Genomic DNA, 15,098 nt, shown 5'->3' with positions numbered 1-15,098 from the left:
TTGTTTTCTTCACTTCTCGAAATTAGTCAATTTGCTTTAATGCATGAATTCTCTTAATTTCCAGATTGGTTAATTTCTGATTGGGTATTTTAATGGTTATGGTCTTTCGAAAGGTTTGTTCTGATTGAGTTTTGGGTTTGTGGTTTGATATAGATTAGTTATTTGGATTTAATTTCGCTTTTTATTTTCCAATTCATATTTAGTTTTAATTATAAAGTGGATTAATAAATTGAAGAAATAATTCCTAATTGATTTTGGCTCACACATTTGAGGTTGATGATACCAATGGCCATATCGACAATATGTGTTGTTTATGAAACTGGTTAATAGATCTTTGACTTGCTTCCTCCAATGATGCATGGTTACAAAACTCCTTTTAGACTTCTTGCTCCAATCATTTTACATTAAAGAGGTTGAAAGTGAATGGGGATGATTTTGATACATTTTACGAACCAGTTTGGTCTTCGAATTTAGACCATCTACTTGAATTTTCAGATATAGGGGGGTTGTTTGGGATGAATCGGGAAGGATTATAGTGGTTTTGAGAGGGAGCGTAAGACACAAAAGTCGGAAGATCACGATGTTTGATGGGCATATGGCAATTGGCGGGTTTTGTATGAGCTCCATTTGTTTAAAGATGCTTTAGTGAGTTTCAAGAGGTCTTGCGAGCTTCAACTGGAGAACTTTAGACCACATTTTCGTGATGGGAATTGTTTGTATATTCTTGGGAAGTGTGCAGAAGGAAAGGAGGAATTTTTGTTGGCTTTAGAAGCGGCGCAAAGCGGTGGTAATCACTCATTTTACCTTCTTCCTCAAATTCATGTTAATCTCGGGATTTCGCTGGAAGGGGAAGGTATGGCTTTAAGTGCTTGTGGGCATTATAGAGGGGTTGTAGCTCTTTGCCCAACTCATTTCAGGGCTATGAAGCTTTTAGGTTGTGCGCTTTTTGGAGTAGGGGAGTATAAGGCAACTGAAAAGGCTTTGGAAGAGGCTATTTTCTTGAAGTCAGCTTATGTCGATGCACACTGTGATCTAGGGTCGACTTTGCATGCAATCAGAGAAGATGAGAGAGCCAGATGAGATAGCCATTCAAGAGCTTCAAAAGGCAATTGATTTGAAGCCTAGGCATATTGACGCATTGTAAATTTGGGTGGACTTTATATGGATATGGGGAGGTATCAAAGAGTTTCCGAGATGTATACCAGGGTTCTAGCTGTTTTGCCAAATCATTGGCGGGCACAGCTTAACAAAGATGTAGCTTTGTTAGGGGCTAATGAGGTGAAGGAAGCGAAAAAAACCTTGAAAGAGGCTTTTAAGATGACTAACAGGGTTGAGTTGCCTGATGCAATTGCTCATATGAAGCAAATGCAGAAGAAGCCTGCCAAGGGGAAGGATTTTGTTGTTGTGGAACCATCAAATTTTAAGAGGGGGAATGAAGAGACTACAAATAGGGAAGACTTGGCCAATGCCCTTGAGATCAAAGCCTTTAAGAGGCTCACCAGTTTGGTTTTCGCCATGTAGATTTCTTGATGAAGGAAATAAAGCGAAATGAAGGTTCAGGTTCCCCTACGCCGCACCGTTGGCCTTGAGAAATATGTTAGAATAGTTGTATGAACACAAAGACTAAAAGTAGAAACGTATGAACAGTGAGCAATGAAGAAACAAGGACAGCCAAAGAATGGCGGGAATAACCAAGAAGCCGGATTAGGTGTCCTTAAGGAAAGATTTAAGCCCATTCCAATGGTGCGAGAAAGGCAATGGCGCGTCTTCCTCACAGGATTCAATGGTTAACAAAGACTTGACTTTGCACTAGAACGGACTACCCTCTAGAACAACAATATAACTCTTTTTTGGCGGAAGAAGAAGAAGAAGAAGAAAAGGTTTGGTTTGAGTTTTACGTTTCTCGAGTTGAGTTTCTAAGTCTATTTTCTCTATGGACTCACAGTCCTATTTATAGAGGTTAGGAGAAAGAGAGACCAACTCCTAATAGAACACTGAAACTTTTGCGCTTCAAGAAAAAAGGCAAAACAAGTTTAAGGCTATTGGTCAAACCACTACCCACAACAAGAAGCCCAAGCCCAGGGCCGAACCACCCGATGTGGTGGATAACCAATGTGGGACTATCTACTATGCACTAAAGTGGCGAGAATACCATTTGTTCATCTCCTCCACTTTGCACACACACACTAGTATTTAGAAATACACAAGAGATTCCAACAATCCCCCACTATTTCAAAATACTAATAGTCCCCCACTATTTTGGAATAGGATATTACAAAAGAAATGGGTTAACGAAATGCCAGAGAGAATCGAAAAAACAATGCATAAGATACTGGTGCTTTACGGGCTTGAACCAGTCATAGGGTAACATGTCTTATAATACGTGAAAGTGGTGGATTAAAAAATCTTTGAACCAACATTCCCTTGTAGTAAAATAGAGGACATGCACCCACATTGCTCTTTCATTATATGCCCGTTACTTTTCAGCGGTGTTGCGCTTTTTTGGCCCTCATTGTTTGTGTTATGTGAATGCTCTAGAGTACTTGCACGAATACTCATAAGAACCGACCAGTTCTACATTCCGTAGGTGGATATCCATCAAGTGTACATAGCGGTTAGAATACACTATCTCATAAAAAATAATGGACTATGGATTCCATTAAAAGTAAAATAACTTCGCCTTTTCTCATTGCTATTCAAGTTATACAAAGTATACAATAATGCTATCTAGTCATAGGGTGGGGCGTCTCAAAAGAAAGACAATAGCATACCCGAGGCGGCGAGGTGACTTGTTTTCCCTTTGAACCTAATTCATGGGATCTCCAATCACATAGGTGGGGTTGCCGTTGTAAGCCCTCTATCTAAGGCAAAAGTCCCATCCCCTCGACATTATAACCACTTGCCTCCAAAGAAGTGGTGCAGTTAGACATGTGGCCAAACTAAGTCCAACCTAACATAATCTCTAGCATTTGCTTGATTAAGTTATATCTCAACTTACATGTATTCTTTTCCCATTGCACATAAGATAACATGTCTTAGCTTATTGCAATGAGGCGGTTGCAAAGCATATACACGGGGAGGTTTGTTTAGAGCCAATGGGAAGATTTGCCAAGAGGTTGCTAACCCACTCCAAAGCATCATCACATGCCTTTTCTAAAGGCGATTAAGCTTGGATGATATCCAAGACACTCAATTTCCACCAAAGGTAAACACATAAACATTCTTTGGATCGGTTTATAACATATTACCCTTCTAACAATGATGGAAATCTACTAAATATCAGTCCATAATCAATGGCTCTGCTATAGTACTTGGATAATCGACAATATATATCAAAGTTCCTTATAAGGACACAATGGGTTATCATTTCCAAGATGCCATTAATGTAGGCAATGTCATGTCTCACATACATTATCCATCAAGTACAATTGGCTACCAATGATATTGACATATTTAGTATGAGAAAACACAAGGAGATTATTTTTTTCATAAGATGGATATTTGCCACAAAATGTGTTAACACATGCTTACTATCATAATACCCATACTTTTCAATGAAAAATATTTCTACTAAGTGCTATAACAATATAATGAGACCAACATGAGTTTTAATTCCTATATTCACCGGTCATTCAATTCGTAGTGCCGAAATTCCCTATACCATCGGCCGGGTACGGTTTAAGATGCTGTTGTGGCCTTCAACCATATTCAAACGTCAACATCTTGACAACTGAATATAGCGATTCTGAGAAATGAGTTTAACAACATAATAAACTATCATTTTCAATGATGGTTTATGGCGATGTTTCTAATAGAATTTCTCTGTCTCATACACATTCTCAATGCTAGCACTCATGATATTAAATCATCTAAACAAAAGAGATTAACACATATGTCTTGCTTTGCTCTAAAGAAAGTACACATTTTTTTTTTTTTATCAACAACGGTACTTTGACATCCATATGACACTAATATGTTGTTGAATTGCTCATGCCATTTATAGGCGCTTGAATCAACTCATACAAAGATTTAACTAAATTGTATACCTTCATTTCATCACCGGTACTACTTGGTATTGTAGTAGTTCCAAGACAACTACTCAACTAGAGTCTTTAGAATTCTGTAGAAGAAATTCTAGTTATATGAGCAAGGTTTCAAAATAGTATAAATTTTGTCTCTGATTGAAACCCCTTGGCTATTATTATTAACATTGTATTTTGCAATACAACTATCACGTTTTAGTTTTCTCTTGAAGATCCAATTCAACCTATAGATCCCCAATAAATCAAGAGTCCGGTTTAGAGGAGTTGTATCCTTCAAAAAGACACTTCTCATAGGCAGACAACTTCCTTATAGGTTAATGAATCTTCCTTAAGAAACATATAAACATCATCAGCATTAATGGTGGAAATACTCATTGATAGTCTTCCAAATTTCTTTGTGCAGAAATAATGGGATTATCTTATGTAGTTCATTATGAACATTCAACCACTCTATGCCAATTTCTCAGAAAGCACAACCTCAAATAAAATTAGCATATAAGACATTCAATAATAGTGTGGTATCTACAAAATTGTTATCACTCATGACAACTGAAAACAAACATCACTATTATGAGTTTCACCAATGAACATCTACTTGATAATTCTAGGTCTAAAAAAATATATATATATATTTCTTCTAGATTCATTCACAATAGCCTTGGCAAGACACCCCCCACATTTTGAAACATTTTTGGATAGTCCCAAGACCTTTCCATACTTTGTAATTCAGTGTCTTTCCAATTATCTTGTGAGATGAACTATGGTAAAACAGTGTCATGCATATGGGTCACTACCCCCCACAGTTCAATGGTTACTCAACCTAATCAAACTTACATGCAAAACACATTATACCGCTACAAACACTAAAAGAAACAACAACAATAAAATGCACTCTTATGACAAGAATATACTTTACTCAAGTCTATGATTCTAGATCATATTAAACATAGTCATATTATGTTCATGCTATCTATATGAAAGGAAATCCACAAGTGATTCAAATGAATTTTAAAGAATAGAAGAATTAGATGAAAAAGGTTTTACCCGAGATAATATCATTATCATCCTTCTTTTCATCATTCAACATTCCAACTGTCATAGGGAGACAATCCACGCACTTGTACATCACCTTGGCTATTTATCCATAGTCATAGGAGGATAATGCCTAATAAGACAATCTACAAGCGTTACATCTCCTTGTCTAAAATAGTCATTGGAGGATATTGTCTAAGAAGACAAACCATTACCTTACATCTCCTTGACTAAATTAGGTTTAAGAGGATATTGATTGTTTCCCATATTGTTTCCTCTAAAGAGACAACGATGCTCATTACTTAATAATATATGACATGGTTAAACTTCATGTCAATGTTAAATAATGCATTCATGCCAAACATGGTAAATATCATATCATAGGTTCGGGAAAAGTAAACTTTAAGCTGTACCCCTCACAACAAAAAGTATACAATATTTAAGCAAATCTAGCCAATTGAATATGCAAAACAACCGAGGACTCCACTTCCTCTTTTTATATGAGCTCAAGTAAGATAGAATACCCTATCAACAAGACCTCAAGTACTACCCACAACATCTAATGGCTCAATCCATTAATGTCTTCAACTAGAAAAATTTACCAATAAACTATTATCAAGTTTAAAGTAAATCCACGATGATTAATATCCAAAACTAGCATGCTACACAACTTTAACATATGCTATATTGGATATAAGCTACAAGTTACTTCATCTAACATGTATTTTCACAACAAGACAATTATAACCATCGCCTAACAACACGTTCACTTAATAAAGATAAGCAATTATGCATTAAATACATTATAATTACTATCCAAGATTTGAGTGTGGTTGATATTAACTATCTTAAGGTCTCTCTTAGACCATCTACATACATCTACATATGTACAAAGAAAATTAATATCAAACTACTTCTAGTCAAACCAATTAATTCCTCAGTGATAAACACGTATAATTTGTTGACTAGGTTATTAAAGAAGTTTAAGCTTAGGGATTTTCCTCCTAAAAAAACTAGCATGCAACTCAAGGCAAGAATATCACCATATAATCAAACCAAAAGAATTGCAAAGAGTGAAAGAATACGATACCTAACGATTGAAAAAATCGGATTACCATATTTTCCTCCTAGAAAAACAGTTCAAAAGAACTGTAATTCTGAACCAGCTTATGAAGAATTGGGTATCAAGCCTTATACCACTGGAAAGCTCTTTGAATCAGCTTTTCAACCCAAAAAGCGGATTGCAAAACCGAGTTCTGAGCTGAAAGTTATAGCATTTTTCGTACGCAGTGGCCTTGGCAGTCAAAAAGACGAACTTTGACGTTTTTCTTGATAGAAATCTCATATTTGACTCCCACAAACGTAGGAGAAAGGTCTACAACCATATAGGGTTTGATAAACCACAAAAGATCAATAAATATTGAATCTTTAATTGGTTTCCCCTAACAAAAACGAAATTATTAGAAAATTTCTAAAGTCATAACACAATAACACAAAAATAATTCAAAGTAAAAGACTTATCTTTTGATTTGCGTATTAAAAGCACTCTCTTTTGTTCTACTACAAAACTCTTTCCTTAAGATTGTTAGAATAGTTGTATGAACACAGCAACTAAAGTAGAAACGAAGGAACGAGTAGCAATGAAGAAACAAGGGAAAAAAGATGCGCGGGAATAACCAAAGGCGGATTAGTCGTCCTTAAGGAAAGATTTAAGCCCTTCCAATGGTGCGAGAAAGAAAGGCAACATGGCGTCTTCCTCCACAGGATTCAATGGTTAACAGCAGCTTGACTTTGCACTAGAACGGACTACCCTCTAGAACGAGCAATATAACTCTCTTTGGCGGCTGACAGGAAGAAGAGAAGAAGAAAAGGACTAGTTTGAGTTTTCTGTTTCTCTGAGTTGAGTTTCTAAGTCTATTTTCTCTATGGACTCACAGTCCTATTTATAGAGGTTAGGAGAAAGAGAGACCAACTCCTAATAGAACACCTTGAAACTTTCGCCAAGAAAAAGGCAAAACAAGTTTAGGCTATTGGTCAAACCACTACCCACAACAAGAAGCCCAAGCCCAGTTCAACCCTACCCAATGTGGTGGATAACCAATGTGGGACTATCTACTATGCACTAAAGTGGCGAGAATACCATTTGTTCATCTCCTCCACTTTGCACACATACACTAGTATTTAGAAATACACAAGAGATTCCAACAAAATATGTCCGGGAGTCTGCACTGGAGGCAATCCTCTGCAATCTGCTTCATTTTTTGAAGCCTAAAACGTTCCAAGGGGATGTAAAAGCTATTAACAAGAGAATTCTATCTGTATTGAATAGTTGGGAATCAAGTAAGGTGGACTTGGGCATGTTATGTGCTCTTCTTGCTCCCATTTGCAGTGGTCTCCCGAGGCAGCCGGTAAGCCGGGCAGTTTTTATGCTCTCCCTGTGGCGATATGTTGGTGAAGGTAGTTCAGTGGTTAAGAAAGTAGATGCCATGAGATATATCGAATTGCTTAGAGCGTTTTACCTTCCTTCTCGATCGACCAATAGAGCGGCGGAATTTTATGGAGAAGTTGATGTTTCAACAGTTTCTTTTTCCAAGTTCCTGGAGATGTTTGATAATCTGGATTGTGGATTTGGGATCATGGACACCCTGGTGAATCTTGAAAATGGAGATAGAATCCGTTAGTGCAACTTTTCTTGCTCTGTGTGCCACTACCCTCTTACTGGTCCTGCTTCAAGGAGACAAAATCTCACTTCAATCTATGTAGTAAATGCTACAGTGAAGGGAAGGTGTCGTCTGCCATTAAGTCGGTTGGGTATAGCTTGAAAGAGTATGGGAATGAGGCTAAAACAATTAAAGATAAGTGCACTATCTTAAATTTGCATTCTACAAGTTGCAGTCAGGTAGTATTCTTTAAAAAACAATCCTTTTTAAGATTTTGATTGATGTTATCTCACTATCTCTATTAGCAGAGAACACCATAATTAACCTAGCCTTTTAAATTAGACCAACCTTTTTTCTATCTCTAAATACCCATATCAAATATTAAAACAAATTATTAATTGCCTTTAAAATGGACTCCTTTGTCATTTCATTTGTTGCTTCCATTTATACCCTTAAGTTAAAAGAATGTATAACACATTGAGAAAGGAAGTTTATGTAAATTCAATTCGATAACCAAACATACACATCATTTTAATTGAACGCAAGTTTTAATTAGCAATTAATGAGACTTATAACCTACGTTAAAAAAGGAAATTAAAAGACTCAGCTCTTCTTTCCCAAGCAGCCATCATTCTCTCTTCCACTCAATTATATCTCTCCATTGATTCTCCACCTCTAAATCCATGATTGAGAATTTACTTTCTTTGTTATAATTGAGTGCATCATCATATCCAAGGTCATCCTTTAGAAGTCTGACCTGAAAATAAATTTGTTATATTAGCAAGTTTGAATGAACTAATGAACCAAAGACAATGTAGCATCCGAGACGTTTCTAATTCATCGGGTATAAAGAAAAAATTGTAGAGCACTATTAGGATAAATTTGTTGCACACAAAGGTTTTGTGTTGTTTAGGAATCCCCAAACATACATGCAAGGCCGATTGCTAAACTGTAATGATGTATTTGGGGATGCTCGCTAAGCAAGAGGTGTGTTGGTATAAGCCTCTAGACATTAGGCCAGTTCCAGCACCCGAAGTTCAATCACCAACACAGTATTGCAACTTGCACGCTAAAAATCACGTTTCGCCTATGCCCTATCCAACTCCTCCAGAAAAAGTTAGTAACGTCTTTAACTATATTTCTTGAATTCATTATAATAATTAGGATATTTGATCTGTTAGTTATATTTCATAGTGTGTTTAGTGGATTCAATTTCAAGTTTCTGTTTCGTTGATTAAGTTGAGGGTGAGTTTTCACTTTGTTTTTTTAAGTTTCTCTTTTTTTAAGCTTAGACCTGTGAAAATTCTGTTGTGTTAAGTTTAATTTTTGGTTATAAGTTTAGTGATTTCCCCAAAACATAATTTCAAATGCCAAAGGCTCTGTTTGGAAGGGCCGAGCTAGAAATAGTGAGGGATACCTGTCACCAGCACCTAAATGGCTAACTAGCAAATGTCGATATGTCGTAATCGGGGCAGTAATCCAAATGTGTAGTCTATGGAGAGCACACGTGCACTGAGTTTGATTTGATAGACAATTAGAGAAATCCTACACATACAAGGAGGCCAATGTGGAAACCAGATTGGACCTAAGTTCTGGGAAGTTGTTTGTCATGAACACGACATAGATCCACCTCAAAAGTACGTTGGAACATCACACCTGCAATTGGAAAGAGTGAATGTTTATTACAATAATGAGGCTTCTTGTGGGATTTTCCTCCTGATGTGCGTGCTTATGGATCTTGAGCTTGGTACTATTGATACCCACTAGCATACTTTGAATAATACTGCAAACCCATCCTCCTTTGCAATTTAAGGTTTTGCATTTGAGCAAAAAAATTGTTACCATGCACTTACTCGATATTTTATTGATCTCATTAATCATTTTCTTAGTGTTTAAGGTGATTTAATGCAATTTATAGGGATTTTGAATTTTGATCCTACCGATCTTTGAATAATATGTCTCTATGCTTCTTGTTGAAGTATGTAGTGTCGGTCTCACACATTCTATAAGTGTGAGACCGTACCTTATTTAGCTTGTTGCTATTTAGGTTATTCCATCTCTAGTATAAATATATGCATTGTAGGTTAGGGTAAATATACTCTAAACCCTACCTTCTTCTTGTGCCTCCATCCTTTCTTCTTCTTCTTCTTCTACACACTCAATCCCTTTAACCTAACAAGCTAGCCACCATATGTATCTCCTAGCATAAATAACATGGTATCGGAGCCGACTCGCTTTTAGAGAATGCTAGGAGAGAGATCCTCGGTTCAAGGTTCGGTTTTAGTATTAGTTGGTGTCTTAATATTGTTTTTCGCTTCCAATCTCGGTATTGATAAAGAGGAGGCGTCTGTCTCCAGTTTTTTGATTTTCGTATTTGTTTTCATCAAGTGAGTTTTCTTCTCTTTACAATGACTGATGTTGTTCCAAAATCCGATGAATTCGGTAATACGTCTGTTTTCTCTGTTGGTATGACCTCTATCAAATTGGAGGGTGTTGCCAATTACCTTCAATGGGCGAGGCGATTCGTTTATCTTCTTCGAAAAGGTAAGGAAAATCATTTGACAGATCCCCCAGATGATAAAGGAAAGACAACCTGGACAAAAGATGACGCCTTGGTTAAGAATTTCCTGTGGAATACTATGGAGAAAGATGTTTGTAATACTGTGCGGTTTTTTAAAACCTCGAAGGAGATTTGGGAGTATCTACAAGAATCATACTCTCAATCTCAGAATACTTCTCGTATCTTTCAGTTGTATGAGAACATCTTTGATCTCACTCAAGGAGATATGTCTATCTCTGAATATTACAATTCTCTTCGTAGCAAGTGGGAAGAACTGAATATATATCACCCACTTACTACAGACATAAATCAGTTGAAGAAACAAAGGGAGGAATTTCGAGTCTCCAAATTCCTATCTGGGCTACGTCCCGAGTTTGCTAATGTGAAAGCCCAAGTTCAAGCTGAATCTAAGCTCCCTACTGCAATGCGAGGCTTACTCGTTTGTCTCAGATATCGCACCTCCTCAAGGCAATGATAATGGTCGCGGCTTTATTGATCCCTCCAAGCAAGTAATAACAACCCCTCTTTCGGGTCCGTGTGGTAATGGCGTTAGAGGAGGTAGAGGGTCGTGGTCGGGGGGGTGGTCGGTTACCCGCGGAGTGGCCGTGGTCGTGGTATTGGCAGTTTTGAGCCTTGTGAGCATTGTGGGCGCACAAATCATAGTGCTGATTTTTGTTGGGATATAACAGGACGCCCACCTTTGCACAAAGCCAACAATGCCACAGTAGTTGATCAGAAAGTGACTGATTTTCAACGAGTTCAAGAAGACTTTGCAGCCCTGATGAAGCGGATACAAGCTATTCCCAGTTCATCGAGTTTGTCCGACTACCCCACTGCAACCCTAGCCGATTCAGGTAAAACATGTCTTCATACAAGTGGTAACAACTCTTGGGTTATTGACTCAGGAGCTTCTGATCATATGACATGTAATCCCCAGTTGTTTTCTAGTCTTGCGTATACTCACACACCATCATATGTCACATTAGCAAATGGGGCTAAGGCTAGTATTCTTGGTTGGGGTACTATTCAGTTAACTCGTAATATATCACTTGTCTCAGTCTTGCTTATTCGAAATTTCCCCTTTAATCTATTGTCTGTTCATCGTCTCACCCAATCTCTTCATTTGTAATGTCATGTTTTCTTCCACTCATGTTGTGTTTGGGATCTACGACAAAGACACTAGTTGGTGGGGGTATGAGCATGGGGGCATCTATTACTTTCAAGATGATTATGGGCACTCTCACCGTAGCGGGTGCTCTTACGGTCTCGATCTCTCTCGTTCGATTGGCATAGGCGTCTTGGTCATCTTCCTCGGCTAGTTTGCGAAGTTTAGTTCGATATTTCTTCTAGTATTCAGTCTTTAGGTTGTGAGGGTTTGTGAGTTAGCTAAACATCGTCGTGCTACTTACAAAAATAGGTTAAATAAGTGTTCTAGTGCTCCTTTTCGGTTAGTCTATTCGGGGATGTCGGGGTCCTTGTAGAACCACCGGGCCTTTTGGAGCCAAGTATTTTATTACATTTATAGATGATTTTTCTCGTGTTTGTTGGGTCTATATTATGGAAAATCGTTCTCAAGTATTCTCTGTTTTTCAAAAATTCTATGCTTAGATTACTAATCAGTATTCTGCACACATGCATGTTTTTCGAATCGATAATGCCAAAGACTATACTACCTACAATATTCCGAGTTTTTAGATGACCATGGAATTACACATCAAACCTCCTGTGTGGATACACCTCAACAAAATGGGGTTGCTGAGAGAAAGAACAAACCCATTCTTGAAGTCGCCTGCTGCTTAATGTTTCAAACAAATCTCCCAAAGTTTTATCAAGGAGGTAGTCCTTCTTGCCACATACTTGATTAATCGTATGCCCTCTTCATTATTAGGAGGCAAAACACCATACTCGTTCTTTTTTCCCCGGTCAATCTTCTTTCCATCTTCCCCTCGGTTTTTTGGTTATTATGCGCTTTGTTCATAATCTTAAGCCGGTCGTGATAAGTTAGACTCTCGTGCTATTAAGTGTGTTTTCCTTGGGTATTCACGCATACGAAAAGAGTACAAGTGTTATAGTCCTCATCTGCGCCAAATCATTTATGCATCTTTGATGTTACCTTTTTGAAGATGTCGTTTTACTCTTGAAGGGAAGATGTCCTCGAACCATTTGAGGATTGTGTTATGCCATCCCGGGTGGTCTTTGGATATGATCTTGGTGAAAATGAGGGAGCGAGTGAAGAAGGGCGCTTACCGCTTCATCGATAGCCTTCCTTTCCGGAGCTTGATTACTTCTCGAGTTGCCATTCCGAGTTTGAGGGCGAAAGTTCAATTTGCTCCGCTGCCCTCACCTTCTGTTCCGGTAATGCGTGGATCCTATTGCCATTCCATCTGACCTTGATGTTCGATTGCACTCCGAAAACTTGAGCGTCCACTGCCAAGATCGTCTTCCTAGTAAGTATGCTCGATTATTCTATTTCTAAGTATGTTTCCACCGATCATTTACCACCATCCGTCAAGTCTTTTTGCTACGTCCTTGTTGTTACGTCTGCGTCTGTCTAACTCTGAGGGGATGCTCTATCTCATCCGGCTGGAAGCAAGCAATGGGCGAGGAGTTGAGTGCCTTGTATTCTAATGACACTTGGGTTCTTACAGATCTTCCTTACGGGAAGAAAGCGGTTGCTTGTAAGTGGGTTTTCACTATTAAGCATAATCCGGATGGTACTATTTCTCGTTTAAAGGCTCGTGCCGGTTGCAAAAGGTTTTACCCGGACATATGGTATTGATTACTCGAGGCGTTTTCTCCGGGTTGCAAAGCTTCGCCCAATGCGTATTGTGATTTCTCTTGCCGTTCATCATCAACGGCCTCTGTTTCAGTTGGATGTTAAGAATGCCTTTTACATGGCGATCTTCGGAGGAAATCTATATGGTTCAACCTCCGGTTTTTTGTTGCTCGGGGAAAGTCCGTCGATTAAAGAAGTCTCTTTATGGGCTCAAGCGGTCTCCTAGAGCTTGGTTTGCAAAGTTTAGTCGAGGTTTTGATGGCTAATGGAATGACTAGGTGTGAATATGATCATTAGTGTTTTACCGAAAAGACCCAACAAAGGGATTATTGTCTTAGTTGTGTATGTTGATGATATCATTGTCACAAGGTCGACAAGCAGGGTATTGATCGACTTAAAGTCAATCTCTCAAGGCAGTTCGGACCAAAGATCTAGGGAGAACTGAAGTATTTCTTAGGCATTGAAGTTACGGGGTTCCTGGTGAAATTCATCTCTCACAGAGAAAGTATGTATTAGACACGCTAAGTGAAAGCGGTAATTTAGGCTTCGCCGATGGGAGACTCCTATGGATTCGAACGACAAACTCGGTTGGATGTTGGAGAGATGTATGCCGATATTGAGGGATACCGTAGATTGGTGGGAAAGCTTATCTATGCTACTATTACTGGCCCGATATCTCCTTTGCGGTCGATTGTAGTATCTCAAGATATGCATGCACCATGGATTCCTCACTACCGAGGCGCTTATTCGTGATTCGAGGTATTTGAAAGGTTCTCACGGTCGTGGATTGGTCTATCGTTCTAATGGAAATTTTGATGTTGTTGGATATTAGGATGTCGATTATGCGGGGATCGGGTTTCAGATAGGCGTTCCACCACGGGTATTGTACTTTCCTTTGTGGAAATTTGGTGACATGGAAGAGTAAAAAGCAAACGGTTGTGTCAAAGTCTAGTGCAGAGGTCGAAAGTATAGAGCTATGGCTCAAAGGGACCGTGAGTTAATGTGGATTAAATCTGCTACATGAGTTAGGTTTCGAGGTACGACTACCGATCCCTCTTCATTGTGACAATCGGGAGCCATTCATATCGCTTCTAATCCAGTATTTCATGAGAGAACTAAGCACATAGAGGTAGATTGTCATTATGTCAGACATAAGGTTGAAACAAAGGAGATAAGTACTCCTTATGTGGCTTCTCGAGATCAGTTAGCTGATATCTTCACCAAACCGATGATTAGATCGATTCCTGAAGTTATATTGGTAACAAGTTGGGCATGAGCGATATCTATGCTCCGGCTTGAAGGGGGTGTTGAAGTATGTAGTGTCGGGTCTCACACATTCTATAAGTGTGAGACCGTACCTTATTTAGCTTGTTGCTATTTAGGTTATTCCATCTCTAGTATAAATATATGCATTGTAGGTTAGGGTAAATATACTCTAAACCCTACCTTCTTATTGTGCCTCCATCCTTTCTTCTTCTTCTTCTTCTACACACTCAATCCCTTTAACCTAACAAGCTAACCACCATATGTATCTCCTAGCATAAATAACACTTCTTTCATTTTTTTGTTGTTTTTTTTTTGATATTTTGAGCTTTAGATTATATTGCTTAAGATCCTTTTGTTTTTCATTGTTTTGTTGGCTTACGGTTTTTTACTGTAAATATTTTAACAGTTTCGAGTCAGACGAAGGAATACTAAATGCTTCCCCACCATTAAGAAGTTCTTTCCAAGTTGGTAAATCATATTTTCTTTATTAATTTTTATGCGCCTTTTGTTGTTTCAACATTAGTAGAAAGATCAATTACTTGAGTCATACTCAAATATCTATTTTCAACTATATTTGTATTTTCAATATTAATAACAGAAACTATTCTCGGGTTTCTGACAGTTCAAATGACTTTGGTGCCAATCATATTGTGCGATTCTGACGGCATTAATCCAAGGTTTGGTCATTTGTCCATCTTTATTTTATTTGATAGGCTCATTGGCTTATATGTGAATCTATTTACCTCACATTTTAGTTTTAT

At 38.1% G+C, this 15,098-nt stretch overlaps 1 pseudogene; it reads left to right on the top strand.

Annotated features, from left to right (window-relative positions):
* The first annotated feature begins 580 nt into the window (after nt 1-580).
* On the top strand, nt 581-9,502 carry LOC147485941 (putative TPR repeat-containing protein At1g05150 pseudogene; annotated as a pseudogene).
* Nucleotides 9,503-15,098: the final 5,596 nt, after the last annotated feature.

The sequence above is a fragment of the Coptis chinensis genome, chromosome 7 (assembly GCF_015680905.1).
Source record: "Coptis chinensis isolate HL-2020 chromosome 7, ASM1568090v1, whole genome shotgun sequence".
Taxonomy (NCBI): domain Eukaryota; kingdom Viridiplantae; phylum Streptophyta; class Magnoliopsida; order Ranunculales; family Ranunculaceae; genus Coptis; species Coptis chinensis.
This window is presented reverse-complemented; position numbering and strand designations above follow the sequence as displayed.